The 20,016-nt window shown below is 36.8% G+C and overlaps 2 long non-coding RNA genes across 4 annotated transcripts in view; one reads left to right on the forward strand and one right to left on the reverse strand.

Moving 5' to 3' along the window:
- Nucleotides 1–1,524: 1,524 nt before the first annotated feature.
- Nucleotides 1,525–20,016, reverse strand: part of LOC109492071 — a 421,929-nt gene continuing 403,437 nt past the window's right edge. For both annotated transcript variants that reach the window (XR_006586482.1, XR_006586483.1), the window contains exons 3-4: nucleotides 17,970–18,024; nucleotides 1,525–4,015 (exon numbers count right to left, since the gene is read on the reverse strand). This is a non-coding gene — a long non-coding RNA (uncharacterized LOC109492071). The remainder of the gene's footprint in view (nucleotides 4,016–17,969; nucleotides 18,025–20,016) is intronic.
- LOC123380555 overlaps nucleotides 12,019–20,016 on the forward strand; it is a 31,136-nt gene continuing 23,138 nt past the window's right edge. Inside the window, exons 1-2 of one of the 2 annotated variants that reach the window (XR_006586484.1) lie at nucleotides 12,019–12,348; nucleotides 13,687–15,205. This is a non-coding gene — a long non-coding RNA (uncharacterized LOC123380555). The remainder of the gene's footprint in view (nucleotides 12,349–13,686; nucleotides 15,206–20,016) is intronic. The other variant, XR_006586485.1, reaches the window with a different exon arrangement.

Raw genomic sequence — 20,016 nt, forward strand, 5'->3', positions numbered from 1 at the left:
AATATTTATTTTATCATTTTATTGTTGTATCTCACAAAGAGAGGCAAAGGCAAATTTTAAAAAAAGATACAGAGTAATAGCTGTAATGCAGACACTTGTGTAATTACACCTGAGCCAAGAAATAGAACACAGCTATCAACACAGAGGTTCTTGTGAGGGTACTTTTCCTACAGACAGTCACACACATACATAGAAATAATGATATAGTGGAAAAGACATGAATTATAGATTACACAGACCTGGGATTAATTGCATTTCCCTTACTTATAAACTATGGGATTTTTAGCCAAGTCACTTAATCTCTTTGGCCCTCAGCACTCACTTTTGTAAAATGGGAATGATAAAGCCTGCATTTCAGTATTGCTGTGAGATTAATATAAATACATAAGCATATATATTGTATGTGGGGGCATCTATAGTTCAGTGACAGTAGCTATTACCATTAGTAATTATATTTCAAAGCCATCACGATGTGTGCTGGCTTCAACACATGATAACTTCACTCATTTTAGTAATTTAAATTATAAACTTTTGCCTTGGCTAAAAAATTCATCTTTGGAATAATTACGTATCTAAGGAATAATGATTTATTTTTTTTTTTTTTAATTTTTTTTTTCAACGTTTATTTATTTTTGGGACAGAGAGAGACAGAGCATGAACGGGGGAGGGGCAGAGAGAGAGGGAGACACAGAATCGGAAACAGGCTCCAGGCTCTGAGCCATCAGCCCAGAGCCTGACACGGGGCTCGAACTCACGGACCGCAAGATCGTGACCTGGCCGAAGTCGGACGCTTAACCTACTGCGCCACCCAGGCGCCCCAGGAATAATGATTTCTTAAGCAAATGGATATGTTATATTAGAATATAGAACATTTATTTAAATAACCTTTAAGCATTGTTTGTATACACTGCAAATTCAAAAGTTTTGTTAAAATATACCCAGCAGACTTTCCAATTTGATTGCACATTGTTGTTTACTAAAATATTATAGAAATGATATTTTACTGAAACATTCTAAGTTGAGACTTTTAATTAATTGACCATAATAGACTATCTCCAATTAATTGGATTTAGTGCTTTGATGGAGTATTACTACATTTCTATTAATAGCCTTTTGCATCAACACAGTTTTACAAATATGATTAAACTGAATTATTAAACAATCCCCTTATAGAATAAATTTCACACCAGGCTATTCTAGCATGTAATTCTTGGGAAAACCTACACATAAGCTGATAAGAGAGTGGTCCCAAATTTTCTAGAATTCTCAGGAAATACATCAGTCTGTTTAAATTACTTTTCCACCTGTGTTTCTTTCATGATGGCAAGATTAGGAAAGAGCTAATGGGAATGTATTTAGATAATTAGCATTTAACCCTTTATGTTTAGTTTTGACTTATGCCCTACACCTGAGAATACATGCATGGACAATTATTTTATCTTCCCACAACAGTAAATACATGTTCTTGTTACATCTTGGGTTTGAGTCTCATCTCTGAAACTCTTCCTATTTGATATTTATATCTTTATATCTTTTAGATTTGGTTGTGTCACTCTTAAAATTGAAATAATAATACCAGCTGTACCTATAGCATAGATTTATATTAAGTATTAACTGACAATGTATGTAAAGTACACTCTTTTAAAACCATAAATTCATATACTCATGGAAATTATGACTGCTATTTTCTCATCTGGACAGAGTTTAGTTAACTCAATTTTTATGAGTTGTGATAGTCTTGAGATGGATTATTTTACAGATCCTTCTTCACTGTTTACCTTACTTTGTGGATGTCTTTAGAATGTAAAAGGAAAAGGCATGTTTATGGCTACATACTTTGTGGATTAACACTTCCAAGAAGAATCTCAGCCTTCATCATTTTGTTAGGTCTATCAAGCGGGATCTCACCACTCAGGAATGCACTAGTTATGATTCAAAAACTTTCACAATTCACTTTTGCATTAAAATGGATAATACTCATTACTTTGACTAAGACTTGTAATTAAGATTATTCTTTAAATCATCTGACTAAAGATAACGTGTGGATACAGCAACAAGCATATTAAGCTCATGTAGATCCATCAAGGAAGTTGCTGTAACATGGTTTCCTCTTCCTGAAGGGTTCTTACCTTTCTCTTCCTGTTGAAATCTGACACATAATTTAGAACCCAACTTAGCTGTTACCTTTTCTATGATAATTCCCCAAAGAGAATCAATGTATGGCCTTTCCTCATCCCTAAAATCTACCTCTCCTCTAGTGCATGTCTGCTGCCTCTCCCAACCATTGGCTCCTGGCATCCTTCAGGTCAGGAAACTAGCCTAACTCATTCTTATATCCTTTGGGTTATCATAATGTTTTTCATGTTTGTCATTGTGGTGGTATATGCATTTCTCCCAATTATCTGATATCATTTTCTTTCTCATATTTTTCACTTGGGCATATGAGTACCCAGAATAATGACTGTTTCCAAAGCTAGGTGTGGCCTTGTGACTAGGTCCATCTAGGTCATGATTTAAGAGCAGAAATGACATCAGAAAATTCTGGGTTGTGCCTCTTAAAAGGGAATGTACTTCTCTTTAACTTCTTTTCCCTTTCTTATGAGTCATCTTGAAACATGCAGATGAGGGCAACATTCTAGAGAGCATAAAACAACATGATATAAGAAGACTGTGCCTTCACACCATGGAGCTACCATCCTAATTCTGGTATTCTTATACTCAGGTGGTTAGTAGAGAGAAAAACAAAACTTCCACTATGTTTAAGCTTCTATTGTTTTGAGTTTCTGTCATGGCAGTCAAACTTATACCCTAATAAATACACTTCCATGCTGGGGATGCAAATAATTCAGTTTGGACAGAATATATGTTTTCTAACACCCCTTTGGGTATTATTTGCTGGTATTTGTTCTTTTAGCTATACAGATCATCTAAGCTCTGGATTACAAATACATTTAGGTTATCTGTTAATAGTGATGACATTTTTTCAGGTATTTAACAGCAGTCTCTTCTCTTCAGGAATAGGATTCCAAAAAGAGATTGTAGAAAGAGCATCACTTTCTCGTTGATATAATGTTGACTATGGGTCTAAATCTAGACTATATTAGAGATTGTTTTGTTCATTTTCTTTGTCTTTCCATTTTCTGGGAGGCTTCTATATTTGGGATTGCTTTGTGTATTATTTATCCTTTTAGTCTCAACAATGAATATTGTTGTCTTTGGGAAAGCCTTCCCTGAACTTACAGACTTGTTAAAAGTTAATATAATATAGTACTATATTTATTATTACTGAAATTACTGCAATTATATAACACTTTGTGTAAATTTTAATTTGATGCCTGATCCCCCAACCAGACTAAGTTCCACGAAGGCAAAGACAATGTCTATAAAGTTAACTGATGTATCCTAAGGGCCTGTAATATTCTATGTATTCAATAATTATTTGTAAGAAGAAAGGAAGGAAGTAAAAAAAGAGAGAAAGAGGAAAGCTACCTAGCCATGAAAAGGAGAAGAACTAGAAGCCATTTTGGGGATCTGATTATTTGAAATACCCATACAATGAGGGAAAGTATGTTTCTAGAGGGGAGGGGTTTGGGTCATTAAGATTAATTTCCTCAGTTCTCTTCATTCTGTGTGGGTAATTATAAAAGAAATAAGACTGTCCTTTTTATTATTATTATTATTTTCTTCCATATTCTAAACAAGTCAAAGCTTAAAAACTTTGCCTATTTGCAAATCAGCAATTACCTCCAAAAAATTCTCTATAGCATGTTGGGATTTATGTCCAGGGTCTTCCCCTTTTTCTTATTTCTTGAACAAGAATTTGCCAACAGGGACTTGATCAGGCCCACCTCTGGTGCTGCCTGCCTGACTGAATTTCCTGGTTCTCTAGGTGGTGTTGGAAATGTCACTTGAAGGAGTGCTGCCAAGCTAGGAAATGACTGCTTATGACTCCACATGCAGATAGGGACAGGTGTCTTCATCTGGCTGCTGGCAGTTTCTATGCCATGAGAAGTTTCTGTAAAAAAAGAATGATAAAGTCGCTTTTGAAATAGGGATTTTAAATTTCGAGTACATCTCAAATCAAAAATATTTGACAGAGTTGACCCTCCTGCACACTGATACACTTTGTTCACTTGGCTTCCAGAATACCACATTCTGCTGGCTTTCTTCTACCTCCTGACCATTTCCTCTCGGTCTCTTTTACTCATTAGGATGCCTCATAACTCATTTCCAGGGTCTCTTCTCTTTCCTACTTGCACTTACTAGAAGAATTTATTTGTATTCACAGTTCTGATCATGATGTCTGCTGATGAGTTCCAATTTTGTATCCCTAGCTATACTGCAGACCCATGCACCCAACCATTTCATTTCATTTGGCTGTCCACAGTCACCACAAATTCACCATAACAAAAAATGAACTTCTGTCCCACCTCCAAACTTGCATAATCTCAGTTTATTGAAACCCAAACTTCGAGTTGTGGAAGGAAAAAGAAAAACGTGACATTAAGATAAAGCTTTGAGTCTTCTCTCTTACATTTTACTGCTGAGCCAGCAGGACATCTTGTGTACTCTACCTCAAGATATATCCATACTTTGGCCATTTTTCATATGACCTACAGCATATTTTGCCTGCATTATTAAATAACTTCCTATGTGGTCTCCCTGATTTTACAAAATGTTTTGTCCTTATCACCAAATCTTCAAATAACAACCGGGTGATTCTTTCAAAATGTAAGTCAGATAATGTCATCTGTCTCTCCAAACACTGTAGTGGTTCCCCACTCCATACCATGTTACAGCCAATGTCCTTTTCTCCACAGCTTTGTGTTATCTGCCCCCATGACCTGCCCAACCTCATCTCCTTTTCTCCTTGTTGCTCACTCTGCTTCAGCCATGCTAGCCTGTTCCCTGGTGTTCAAATGCACTGGGCAGGCTCTCATACCAGGGCCTTTACACTGGCATTCTCTCTGCCTGGAATGTTCTTTCTCCAGATTTCCACATGGCTAACTCTCTTACCACCTTTGGGCCCTACTAAAATATCATTTCCTCTGAGATCTATCCTGCACCACCCTACTACAACCTAACCCCTCCAATTGTGTTGGGTTTTCTTTAACCATATTAATTTCATCTTCTAATATTTTCTCTAATTTATGTATTTTTGTGCATATTCTGTGTTGTGCATCATTCCTATGATAATATGTTTTATTAATGCAGGAATTTTTATTGTTTTGTTTAATGACTGGAACTTGTTTCTGACACACAGTAGGGGGTTAATAAATATTTATTACACAGATAACAATTTGGTAGGAACAGGCCAAGTTTGCCTGCTATGACCACTACTGTTCAGTATGATATCAGCTGACCAAGTTGGTGAAAGAGAAAGAGGAAAAGAAATGAGTTATAAATAAGAGAAAGGGAGAGCCAAAACTGACTACATGCATATATGATTATCTACCTATAAAACAAGAAAGTCGCCTAAGAGATCTATAAGAATGAATGAGAAAATTCAGTAAAAAGGATACATTAATGTTCAACATGTATTTTTTATTAATAATTTTTCTATGTGCCAAAAGTAACCAAATTTTAAAAATAAAGTCATGGACAGAAAGATACCGTATTTGCAATATCAAAAAAATAAAGAATAAAATGTATAGGAACACACCTAATATAAGAAGCTCAAGGCTAACAATAAGAAAACTGTCAAATAAAATATCAAAGAAATTAAATAGCATACCAATATCATGAACAGGAAGATGTATTATTATAGACAGAAATATTTCCCAAAGTAATTGATGATTTTAGTGCATTTGCATCAAAATACTAAAAGGAATTTTATAACATTAACAACTTATTTCAGTTCAAATGGAAGAAAAATCTTTAAGTATATTCAATACACTTCTATCAATGGTTAAGAGAGAGAGAGAAATTGTATTATTAGTACAGGATAGACTGATCCATGATATTTCAAATTTCTTAGCAAAAGATTGACTATTAAATCATGTGCAGATAATTTGCTTTTTATTTGGAAAATAAAGTCAAACTGTAATTCAGACACATATCAAGTTCAATTTGCAATGGATCAAAGAGCTATAACCAAACTACATAAATATTGTGAGAAATAATAAGAGAATATATTATAATTTTATAGTAGAGAAGGGCTTCCTTAAGAAAGATACAAAATCCAAAAACATCCAAGAAATACATTACCCCCTTTGCCCTCATAAAACTGAACAAAAATAATTTTTAAAAATAGGTTAGCATAGACATCATTAACATTCTGGATAAATATCCAGGATGCATAAAGAGCTCTTTCAAATCAGTAGAAAAACAGACAATCCTCCCAGAAGGCAAAATATATGAAAATATAGTTTACAGAAAAAAAAGAGAAATAAATTGGAAAAGCTTAATCTCACTGATAGGGAAACCTCAACTGAAAGAGAGCATTTTTTTTACACATCTAATGCATAAATAAGTTTAAAATACTGGCAAAATTGGGGCACCTGGTTGGCTCAATCAGCTAAGCATCTGACTTTGACTGAGATCATGATCTCGCAGTCAATGAGTTCCATCCCAGCATTGGGCTCTGTGTTGACAGCTCAGAGCCTGGAGCCTGTCTCAGATTCTATCTCCTCTCTTTGCCCCTTCCCTGCTTGCACTCTGTCCCTCTCACTCTCTCTCAAAAATAAACATTAAAAATATTTTAAAAATAACATTAAATATTGCCAAAATGGAGTATCAAACAAATATATACAGAAATGGAAATACATCATACACTCCGGGTAATAGGTGAAAACGTTTGAAGCCACTTATTTAATGACTCAAATCCCCTGCCACTCTCTCTTAAATATTGCCTATAAACCCAGAAGTCTCAAAAGCTTGTTTTTTTTTTGTTTGTTGTGTTGTGTTGTGTTTTGCTTTTATTTCTTTCTAAATAAGGAAAATAGGAGGGAATATAACAAACACTCTCTCCTCTTTTTGATATAGATGTTATTCTCTCTCCTTGATTCCAATTACTCTTATCAACTCAACCATTTATTGACCACTTAGGGCCTCTCAGTTATAAATGCCATAGCAAAAAAACAAAAACAAATTTTATATATACATACACGTACACACAGTGAATCAGAGTCCATGGGCTATACAACCTATTGGATGAAGAAGAGCCTCTATAAGTATCTCTTATTCAAGATAGATTGTTAAGTCCTCTGATAAAGGCACAATACCAATTGCTATGGTACCACTGGGGAGGAAGAGATTAATTGCTTCCATTACCACATTTTTAAAATCAATTTATCAGGATCCCAGCTTTGCAATTAAAGGAAATTTTCCAAGGCACTTAGAACAAAGTATCTTTATGTAATTTTCTTTCACTAATCTCCTCCAGGTCCTTCCACTCAGTTACAAGTGATGGGATTTTTTTTTCTTTTTTCTTTATTCCTTTTCTTTTCTCTCCACTCCCCACCCCTCTCTCTGGTCACAGTATGACTCAGAATGAAAGACTGACTTTGGATACAGTGTTGATGCCTTAAATGGCTTCACTATTGCCATTTATAATCTCAGAAATATCATATAATAAAGGTCATTCATTCTACCAGCATGGCAAAAAGTTTGGGAGAAATATTATGCACATAGGAAATTTGTGAATTCCTTACACTCTAAAATTGTGAAAGATTTCTACCAGTTACCTCTTTGGGAGATAATGTTCTGAATATTTCTTGTTTCTTATTTGTTGAAAATTATGTAATTTTTCCAACTTTATAACAAAACATTTAGAAAGTAAATTGAGAACAAGAAGCTAAATTTTGCTACCAATTTACAAATGAAATTTCTCAAGTTTTATTTACTTATTCTGTCAACTAATATTTGTCGAATACCTATTAAGTTCAAAGAACTCTTCTACATGTCAGGAGACAGAGGTGAACAAAATATGCTAAGTCCCTGAACTCACTGGATTTGTTTCCTCATAGAAGAAACCAACAATAAATAAACATAAACACAGCACAATTTCATATAGCAATAGGTGTTAAAAGTGGCAAGAGAGGGATGGATTCAGGGGATAGCAAGGGATAGGAGAAAAGGCTAAGATCTACTGGTAAAGAAAAAATAAGTGATGTTTGAGTAAAGTTAACAAATGAGAACACATTCTATGTGGATATGAGGAAACACCATTCTAAGCAGAGAGACTCACAAGTGCAAAGACCCAGAGGGAACCAGGTAAATTCCAAGAACTCTTAGAATTGTTACAGTTTGCCAAAACTGAGAAGGTCCCTAGGATGCTTCTCTTTCAGTGCAAAAACAGAAAATCCTGTAAAAACAATGAGTTGGAATCCTACCTTAGAAAGATACTCTGACCAGAGTGGATGAAGAATGGACAAAGTGGTGGGAGATGAGTTTACTGAGGCAGGCAGGTGCTGAATACTGTGGAACCTTCAGAATCAGGTAAAGAGACTGTACATTTTAGTGTGACAGAAGTTTGGAGGGATATAATCAGGAGAACCATGTGATCTATTTGTTTTATTGAAATAAGTAGGCATCCTTCATATTGGAAAGGCTTACTGATCTGAAGGTCAGGGTCAGAAAATTCTGGGCAGAAAATTCAGCAGCCCTCAACAATATATTTAGAAATATTTTTTGTAAGTGCTTTACCACTTCTCTGTTAAGAATCTGGAGCAAACAGCCTTCACATAGAGGAAAATGTTGAAATAAACTACCGTGGGTTTGTTGACATAGGTAAGAGATCTCAGATTCTGGCCATGACCTGTTCATCACCTCTCAGTCATTCTGAACTGAATGTGATCACTAATATGATTTGAGACCAAGAGCTCTTTATTCAGCAGAAATACTGAAGGTTTGTCCCACTACAGTTTCTGTGTTAATGTCTCTGTTTTTATAGTGTATTTCCTGGAAAGTCTCAAAGCAATTTCTCTAAGCTATGAAAATGTCCTTATATTTTGGCCCAAATGGAGAAATATATCCCTTCATGGCTAGAATGACTACCTCTAAATGGACTGCTATGTTCAGTCTAAACTGTAACAGCAAAATACTAAAGTCTAACTTTCTTTGGTGCTGTGCTTCTCTCCACTGTGCTTCATTTTGTCTGAAGCACAATGCTCAAAGAAAAAAAAATTTAATTAAATGATTGACAAAAGGGGGTAAAAAGATGGTGATATTACCAGTCAAGCAAGTAAAGGATGCAAGAAGAAAGAAAAGATGAAGTAAAGGTAAGAGAAGAATTCCATTTACCAAGGAAAAGCTAAAGCTTGCTCCCTCTTTTGGAGATCATAAAAGTCCTGTACATTTTCAAGTCCTTTTCAGTGGAGGAGCTTCTCAATAAATGGATGACATAGGATCCAAAAATGGAAAAGGTAAAGATAGCAAGAAAGAATAATTTACATGCACTCTGTTTTCTCTAATTTCCTTTGACATCACGTTCTCCATGAACTAGTCACTGCCTCTTTCTAATCAGAATGTAAAATATTTCTTCTTTGGAATAGAGAGTTGGAAAAAAATTAAAATTATTAATAATAGCTTGAAACAGTTATATCAGAGTGGATGGATTAATGGTGAATTGCTTTTATTTTAAATTTTCTTCCATGCCTTTATTATTATGCTAAAATTGATAAAACCAAATTACAGAATGATACACGTAGATACATGTAGATGGAACCAAATTTATCGTTCAATGAATCTAGTTTAAATTTAATTAATTGGATTTTTAATGAGATTTAACATAGGTATATATAACAAAGTATATAGAGTACAAGGTATAAATAACATTCGGTTATATGTGCATAGCCTCACTGTATTTATAACAGATTTCCCACTTATCTATATAGTGCATTTAAGAATCCTAACATTTGGATTATGTATTTCATGAAATATTCATGTCTTCTTTAAGGAAAAAAAAAATCTCATTTCACTGAACTAGGGCAGATAGACTGCTTAGGAGATTCCAAGCCTCGAGTATCAAAATCATCAAAATCATCAAAATTTTATACAAAGAATGGCCCATACACAATGTGGTTTCCAGGTAGGCAGATAAGAGTATATACAAACTAAAATATATAATTATGTGCATAATCTTAGGAAGAGACTTTACGATAGAAAAAAAGAAGTAGGAGTCATTGAGTAAAATATTTCAAAATCAGATATGTCTTGGGAAAAAGCAACAGAAATTTCAAGAAAAAATAGGACCAAGTCAAGGATTGGTATGAGGGAGAAATTTCCTGAAAGCTTAAATATCTTTAAATAAGCTTACTTATTTTTTTATAAGCTGATTACAATGTCACATTAGTTTCAGGTTTGTAGCATAGTGATTCCATATGTCATGCTATGCTCAGCACAAGTGTAGCTTGTCATCATACAAGAATAGTACAATACCATTGACTATATTCCCTATACCATGCCTTTTATCCTCATGAATCATTCCATAATTGGATGCCTGTACCCCCCCAGTGCTCTTCCCCTCCTACCACTGTTTCATACAACTGTACAACAGTTTGTACTCTCTATTATAGGTCTGTTTCTGTTTTTGTTTGTTCGTTTTACTTTTTTAGATTCTACATGTATGTGAAATCATATGATATTTGTCTTTTTTTAATGTTTATTTGTTGAGAGAAAGAGGGAGAGGTAGAGGGAGGGACAGAGAGAGATGGGGACAGAGGATCTGAAGCAGTCTCCATGCTGAGAACAGAGTGCCCAATGCAGGACTCAAACCTAGAAACTGAACTGTGAGATCATGACCTGAGCCGAAGTTGGGTGCTCAACCAACTGAGCCACCCAGGTGCCCTAACATTTGTCTTTATCTAATTACAACTAGCGTAATACCATCGAGGTCTACCCATGTTGTCACAAATGACAAAATATCATCCTTTTTACTTTATTTTTTCCAGTATAGTTAACATAAAGTGTTATGTTAATTTCAGGTGTACAATATAGTAATTCAACAATTCTATATAGGACAGTGCTCATCAAGAGAAGTGTACTCTTAGTCCCTTTGCCCTATTTCACCCATTCCCCATCTACCTCTCCTCTGGTAACCACCTATTTGTTCTCTATAGTTAAGAGTCTGTGTTTTGGTTTCTCTTTTTTTTTTTCCTTTCTTCATTTATTTCTTAAATTCCACATATCAGTGAAATAATATATTTGTTTCTCTCTGACTTCACTTAGCATTATAGTCTCTAGCTCCATCCATTTTTTTAGATAAAATATGCAATATATTTTCAGATCAGAAGGGCACAGTCAGGAATTCCACAGACGGAGGGAATTCTGTCTCTAGACGGACTTAAGACTAGAGCTGAACATCTACTATTCCCTGGATCTCCAGTTTATCCCTAAGATCTTAGACTTTATAGCCTCCACATTTTTGCAAGCCAATTCCTTTAAAATCTCTCTCCCTTTCTCTCTTGTGTCTCTATTAACTATAGCCAATATTATTGGGGAAAATAAATAGAAAGTTTCTCCCTCTCTCTGTCTGTATATTGGTTCTGTTGCTCTGGAGAACTCGATGAATGAATAGTCTTTGAAAAATTTCTGTGATCAATACAAAACTGCACACCCCATGTACTTTACTATTGGTCCCGGGGAGCTGGGTGCACATTATTTCATCAGTAATTTTATGTCTATAGCAAATTTCTGGGATAAGTACAAAGAAAGCGTTACTGAATCCAAGTTCTGCTGACAGTTGCCTGAAAGATCTTTTCTCAAGAGACAAGTTTTGATTGGGAAGGAATCTGAGATTTATTTACGAGGCTGGCAACCTGGGGAGAAATTGGACTCTTGTCCAAAAACCAACTTTGAGGTTGCTACCTGGCCTGGTGGTTTGTAAAGGGGTTTAGGGTGGTTATTCAACAAAGGGAGTGCAGTGGCCTGCAACATTTCTTGGCACGGGATGACTTGATGGTGCCAGTTATAAACATTATCTCAATGCTTGGCAGTTGTTTGTGGGGGTCCAGTTCTGGTTAAGTGATGTGCAGGAGGATTCTTCTGTTCTTTTTGCAAAGGAGGGCAAGGTCTGGGCTATAACAGTAGCTTCTACAGTGACTGTCCTTCTTGCTCTCAAGCTCATAGTTGTTTTTTTTTTTTCCACTCTGAAGCCAGATGAAGTCTCTTAAGACCTTGGTAACATCACCTACGTCCTGGGTATGGTCCCTGGGCATGGCCACCGTCGGACTCTGTGGGCTGAGTGCAGTGATGACAGCTGAGCTACCGGAGCAGTCATGGTCACAGAGGTCTCCAGACCCACCTCGCTGGTGACGATATCCCCCACCCCAGACCCACCTCTGTACAGCGGGGACAAAGCCTCCTTTCACACTCGGGGTGCACTGGCCCTCTGGAACCTCTCACAAGGTGAAGACACCTGCCCTCTATTCCCTTTACTACTATGTCTCTGTCTCTCTTGCCATTTTCTATGTGGTTTTTATGTAATTTCTTATGCAGAAGATGCTCAGTGATCTCTCACTACTTCTTCAAGAGGAATTGCTCTATAAATATGTGCAGATTTGTATGTCCATTTAGGAGTTGAGTTCAGGGTCTTCCTATGTCACTATCTTGGACAGTAACCTTAAATCTAGATGATTTACATTTAAAGTAATTATTGATAGTTGTGTACTTATTGCCATTTTATTCATTGTTTTTTGGTTCTTGTAGTTGTCTGTGCCTTTCTTCTCTCACTCTCTTTCCTTGTTATTGATGATTCTTTAGAGTTCTTCCTGGATTTTTTCTCTTAATTTTTTGTGTAGCTATTACAGGTTTTGGGTCTGTGGTTACCATGAGGTCCATATGTAAGTAACATCCTATGTATATAAGCAGTCTGCATTAAGTTGATGGTAACTTAGGTTCAAACACATTCTAAAAGAACTTCATTTATACTCCCCACTCCATGTTATTTGTGTGTGTGTGTGTGTGTGTGTGTTGTGTTTTACTTGGTATTAGCTTTAAAAGTGTTCTACTACCTTTACTCTATGTTTGCTTTTACTCATGACATTTTTTTCTTTCAAATTATGGTTTTTTACACTTAAAGTAGTTCCTTTAACATTTCTTGTAAGGCCAGTTTAGTGATGAGCTCCCTTAATTTTTGTTTGGGAAACTGTTTATCCCTTCTTTAATTCTGAATGGTAACCTAGCTGGGTAGAGTATCATTAGTGGTAGTTTTTGTTTTGGTTTGTTTTTTTGTTTGTTTTTTGTGTTTTTTTTTTCTTTTTAGCACTTTGAATCTATCATTCCACTCCCTTCTAATGTGCAAAGTTTCTTCTGAAAAATCAACTGATGGCCTTATGGGGTTTCAGTTGTATGTTACTAGTTGCTTCTGTATTTCTGCTTTTAAAAATTCTCTCTTTAAGGGTGCCTGGGTGGCTCAGTTTATTAAGCATCCAAATCCTGATTTCAGCTCAAGTCATGATCTCAGAGTCATAAGATCAAGCCCCAACCTGAGATCTACTCTGGCTATGAGAGCCTGCTTTGGATTCTCTCTCTTTCAAAATAAAAATAAATTCTCTTTGAGATTTTAATTATTATGTGTCATGGTATATACTTCCTTGGATTCATTTTGTTTGGGGCTCTCAGTGCTTCCTGAATCTTTTCTGCCCCTTTCTTCTCCTTCTGGGACCCCTAGTTTGTTCACTTGATGTTGTCCAAGAGATCATTTAATGTAGCCTCATTTTTAAATTATTTTTTTTTCTTTTTAAGGTTCATCTTGTGTACATTCCATTGCCCTGTTTTCCAGATCATTGATCCATTCTTCTGCATCCTCTAATCTGTTGCCTCCCTCTGGTAATTATTCATTTAATTTATTTTAATTAATATTTTAAATATTTTCTCTCTTTATTGAAGTTCTCACTGAGTTGAATCTACTTTTCCTCCAGTCTTGCAAAATTTCTGTGATCATTATTTTGAATTACTTATCAGGTAGACTGGTTATCTCTTTTTCATTTAGTTCTTTTTCTGAGGTTTTATCTTGTTCTTTCATTTGGAGCATATGCCCCTGTCTTATTTTGCTTGAGTCTTCTTTTTCCCCTATTTATTAGGTAGAACAGCTATATCTCCTAAACTTCAAAGAATGATCTATATGGTTGTCCCATGTGTAGGCTGTATGTGTCTGATGACTTTGGTTGACTACAGCTGTGGCTGCTATAGGTTGGGGGTGGTGCTAGCCCCAGGGCACTCCATTCTGGGATTGCCCTTATGACATGGCCTGAGCTGAAGTTGGTATGGGTTGCAGTGATCCCAGTGCTCTTTCCAAAGTACACCCAGGCAGGACAGCTGAATTGGGCATGGGCCAGGGTAGTCTCTGGGCTCTCTGCACAAAGAGCAACTAGAAGGAAAACTGAAGCTTAAGTGGGTACAAACTGGAGTGTTCTGGGATGCTGTGCTCAGGGGACACCCTAATGAGGCATCTGGAGCTTGTTGGGGGAGTCTGAGGTGCTCTATGCTGGAGGTACCCTCTGTGGCAACTGGAGCCAAGATGGGCATGAACTGGTGGTTTCCGGGTTGCTATATACACAGGACACTGGCTGGGTGACTGAAGTAAAAGCAATGCAGACTGGGTGGCCCCAGGGCTCTATGAACGGGAGTGCCCCTGTCAAGGGCTTCATCTGGAGCTGAAGCAGTACAGACCTGGGATGTTTGGGGGACAGGGAGGCTTTGTGCCTGTGTCACTTTGGTGAGATAGCTGGAGCTATAGTGAGCACTGACCAGGAGTGTCCCAGTGTATGTCAGGATGCAGCTGTCTTTGTGGGATGGCTGGCACTGGTGTGGGCCAGGGTACTGTGACTTACTGAGATGGCAGACTGGCTAGGGTGCCTGGACGCTGCTTCCATCTGCATTGTCAAGATGGAGGGGAAACAAACCACAGTACTCACCAGCCCTTCTGACCCAGAGAGGAGGGTTCCAGCAGCTCCCTCTCCATTTGGCAGGGTTATAGGACTAATTCCTTTATTTTAGTTGCCCTTTTAAATGATGTGTTTTTTTTTTCCTGTGCCCCAGGGCAGAAGAATGTGCTCATTGTCCCAAAGTATTATCCCTCCCTGCTGAGGTTTGCAATGTCAGAGGTGCAGGTTTCTTTTGTAACTGTGTCTCTATCTTGATCTTTTTTGTCATTATCTGTGTGGTCTATCATTTGTTTTTCAGAAGCTGTTCAGTCAACCCTCAGCTCTTCAAGAAGAATTGCTGTATAAATAGGTGTAGATGTGTTATGTCTGTTGAGAAGGTGAGTTTAGGGTTTTCTTACATTGCTATCTTGCTATCCTGCTTTAATTTCTAAACTTAGTAATATTTAGCCAGGTATGTGCTCAGGACCAAAGAGGCAAATAAGTGAGATTTAATTGGCCTTAAGAAACTCTTTTAGGGACTCCTGGGTGGCTCAGTCTGTTAAGCAGCTGGCTTTTGATTTTGGCCCAGGTCGCAATCTTACAGTTCAGGGGATCCAGCCTCACAGCACAAAGCTGCTTGGGATCTCTCTCTCTCTGCCCCTTGCCCACTCATTCTTTCTCTCTCTCTGTCAAAATAAATAAATATACTTTTTTAAAAAGTTCTTTTAGAAGATATTAGATTAATTTTCATTTATTGAGCTTCTATGTGCTGGATACTGGGCACTTTATTATCTCATTTTATTCTGAGAAAAAGAATGTGTATCTTAGCTAATTTAAATGACTCTTGTAATAGATATCATTAGCACTCATCCCTATCCAGTTTTCATGTTCTTTCCCGCACCTAGAAAACAATTCCTAGGTGACTTGAAGTCAGGCAAAGCCATAGGACTAGTGCTAGCCAGTGATATGTGAGTTGAAATGAAAATAGCCACATTTTAGATAGGCCTTTATGAGCTTGTATGACACCTCCATACCTTTGTCTTTTCTAAACAAAGTTGGATGGGAACAACCTGTATCCTTTAGATGTTGTTTGAAAGAGCTTCCCAATCCACATTGTACTTATTATGAGCAAGAAATAAATCTTTCTTGCAATAAAGAGATGAGATTTAAGGATTTATTTACTCCCACAGAAAAGCAGAAAATCCTAACATACACACTTAACATACTAATATACTTATAAACTAATATATAGATACTAATATATATAATAATATGTAGTATATATATATATATATATATATATATATATATATATATATATATGTCAAAGGTTAGGGTTAGATATTAAAATCTATACTTGCCTAACTCTAAAGACCAAGGTCTTTCTACTCTATGATATGGCCTCTAATAAGCAATGTAAAAACTGCTGTTACATGGTGACTTAGGCTCTACATGCTCTATCAACTTAGAATAAAGTAGATATCATTTTAACTCAAGGTCCCAATGGCAGGATAGCTGGGATTCAACTTGGATCTTGAAAAATGTAGGGCATTATCAACAAAAAGAAAGGGAAGCCGTATAAAATCAGACCTTATGGATGGGCATGAGTATAGTCTCCTTGGGGAGGAGATATGTACACTGGGAAACCATAGAATATAAGATTAGAATGCAAGAAGAGCTATTTTCTTGAATACCGCAATGCTACCCTGAGAAACTTCTATTTAGGACAGTAGAAAATGGTTGAGAAAGTACTAGACCAAGAGTCCAGAGCACTGGAACTGTTCATGCTCTTGTCAACAGATTTACCTCAGCTGAACACAAGGATCTCCTACTTAATGTATGGGGTAGATTCTGAATACGTTCTAAGAACCCTTACAATTCTGTATGTCTTCAAGTATACATCTCAAAGTTCCTTTGCATGAATTCACTAGTTACATTTAGGGAAAATTAAAACCAATGGCATTTGATAATCATCAGATTTTTAATAAAGTGGTAATCATCTAGAGTTAGAAATATTCCCATACTTATATCAGCACATAAATATTTTTATATTGATTTTGCCACAAGGAGTAATGTCAGTGGAATGATTCTGCTGCTAATAGTGATAGATGTCTACCTATATACAGGCTAAATTGAATAACTTTTTTTTTCTATTACAAGTAGGTTCTATCCTCATTGCCTTCTGGTGGGCAATTATTATCACCACTTTCCTGGAAATTGATCACAAATTCCTCTAGTCCTCATTTCATCTTTCCCCAAAGCATTTCTTTCTTAGGAAGCCGCTCTGTTCAGAGGCAGTGGGAAAGGTAGCATTATATGACTGCATATGAGCATAGGCATACATTGACTGTCCTATAAATGCTAGCAATCTGTTGAACACTAAAGATTATATAAATCTTAGCAGCTTTACTGATGCTTCATACACAAGCAGCTGTTGTTTCTTGGTCGCCTGATTAAATATGCTGCAAAATTTCTCCCAAGAAAATCTCACCAAAGTTGATTCCAGCAAATCCTTCATAACATCTCTGCTAGCAACTTCAGTTTCTAAGCAATTCAAAGAAAAGACACAATCAATAGCAATTCTTTGAAGGGGGCTGCTCTTTCTCCTTTCAAGACAAGGTATTTATAACACCAGACCAAGTGTTCTAGTCTTGGCTCTGCATTAACCAGCAGTCACTCAACATTTTCAAAATGAACTTCTGAATATTTTAGAGACATGTGGATTGGAATGTGTTTTTGACAATATGTCTCTCTCAATATAACTGTATCTGTTTCTATATCATACATATATGTGTGTGTATACACACACACATATATATATATATATATATTAAATAGTATAATTATGGACTATGTATTTAGAGAAAGAAATAAAAATTCCTAAAGCTATTAAAAATTCACATTACATTCATGAAATTAACCATCTATGAGACATTCACTGGGGAAATCAAATTAGAAGTCTACCTAAGGTTCCAGTTCAAGATGGGAACATAGAAAGACCCTGAACTCATCTCCTCCATGAACACACCAAATCTATGTTTGTTTATAAAGCAATTCATCCACAAGAAGAATTGAAAGTTGACCTGAAGAGCTTCAGCACAATAAAAGACCACACAGAGAATGGCAGGAGAGCTTAAGACATGATAAAAAGAGAACACCCACCTCTGATGTAGTCAGGAGGGAGAATACTTTGGGATTATGAGCAGATTCATCTGACCTGTGGAATAGAAAAAAGAAAAAAAAAACTTTGGTTTAAAAGAGCTACAGGAATATAGAGGAGCTATCCCTAGTACCCTGCCAAATGGTAGAGAAGTTACGGAACTCTCTCTCTGGATTGGAGGGGCTTGAAGGTGCCATGACCCCCTTCCACCTTAATAGTGTGGAGGAGAGAAGGGTCAGGCTTCCCCTAGCTGGTCAGGCTGCCCTATCTGGCCTCAGTGAGCCCCAGACCCCTAACCCACTGGAGCCCTACCTATCCCATGAAGGGAGACCCTGTGCAGTGCACACTGAGATAACCCAGTCATTGCTCATTATAGCTCCAGCTGTTGTGTCAAGGTAACACAGATGCAATGCACCCCCAGAATTCTACAGGCCCACATCACTATGGCTCCAGCCTCCCAAGAAACCTCAGTCCATTTTCACCTAGATTCTGGTCACCCTGTCAAGGTATCCCCTGTGCAGAGCTCCCCTGGACACCCTGACCTGAGCCTACCTTGGTTCCAGCTACTCCACCAGGATACCTCCTATGCTGAGCAATCCAGGAAAACCTGGACTGCATCCTCTTCAGCTTTAGCTGTCCTACCAGGATACCCCCTGCAGAAGCACCCAAGAAGTCCCCCAACCCATGTCCCACCTCAGCCCCATTTGCTGGAATGCCCCCTACATGGAGATTCAGCAGACCCTACCAGCCCACATGGAACTTGGGCTTCAGGGATCCCACAAAGTCACCCACTGTAAGAGAGACCCAAGAGACCTCAGTTTGCATCCACTTCAATATCAGCTATACTCTCCAGATATCCTCTGCACAGAGAGCCCCATTACTGCCCAGGCCCACATACACTCTAGCTCTAGGCATCCCACCAGGAAAGCCTCAGAACCCTCAAGCCATACCAGCCAAATTGACCAGACACACAGTGTACACAGAGGACAGCCATATGAGAAGTAACTGTTCTAATTCATAGACACAACTACAGATAGTGAAGCAGAGTGGAGAGACAGAGGTATATGCTCCAAATGAAAAAAAAAAAAAAAAAAAAAACAACAATACAACACTTCGTAAAAAGGGCTAAATGAAAAGTAAGTAACCAAGCTACCTGATAAGAGATTAAAATAATGATCATATAGATGTTCACCAGACTGGAGAGAAGAATGTAAGATCTCATGGAGAACCTCAACAAAGAGATAGAAAATATCCATCTATACAATAACTAAAATGAAAAATACACTAGGGATAATCAACAGTAGATTAGAGGATGCAAAGAATGGATCAGTGATCTGGAAGACATGGTAATGGAAAGCCTCTAAGCTGAATAGTGAAAAGAAAATAGAATTTAAAAGAATGGGGATAGGTTAAGGAATCTATTGGACAACATCAAGCAAACAAACATCACATGATAGGGGTCCCAGAAGTAGAAAAGAGAAAGGGGCAGAAAACTTATTTGAAGAAATAATAATTGAAAACTCACCTAACCTAAAAAAGGAAATACTCAAGCTCAGGAAACACAGAGATTTCCAAATAAGATAAACCCAAAGAGGTCCATACCACCACACAATATTTAAAATTTCAAAGGTTAAAGATAAAATTTTAAAAACAGCAGGAGATAATCAAAAATCCATATACAAGGAAAATCCCATAAGCTATCGACCGATTTTTCAGCAGAAGCTTCATAAGCCAGAAGGGAATGGTATCAAATGCTGAAAGGAAAAAAAAAATACAACCAAGAATACTCTAACCAGCAAGGTTATCATTCAGATTTAAAAAAGAGAGAAATAGTTTAACAGACAAATGAAAATTAGAAGTTTTATTACCACTAAACCAACCTTGGAAGGGAACTTCTTTAAGTGGAAAAGGCCAAAATTAAACATAAGAAAATGATGAATAACATATAATGTAACAGTGTATACATATAACATGGGAGTAAAAAAAATATATTTTAGGATGGGTTCAACCATAAGTGACCTTCAAGTTAATATACTGCTATATACTTAG

The sequence above is a fragment of the Felis catus genome, chromosome D1 (assembly GCF_018350175.1).
Source record: "Felis catus isolate Fca126 chromosome D1, F.catus_Fca126_mat1.0, whole genome shotgun sequence".
In the NCBI taxonomy this organism is placed as follows: Eukaryota; Metazoa; Chordata; class Mammalia; order Carnivora; family Felidae; genus Felis; species Felis catus.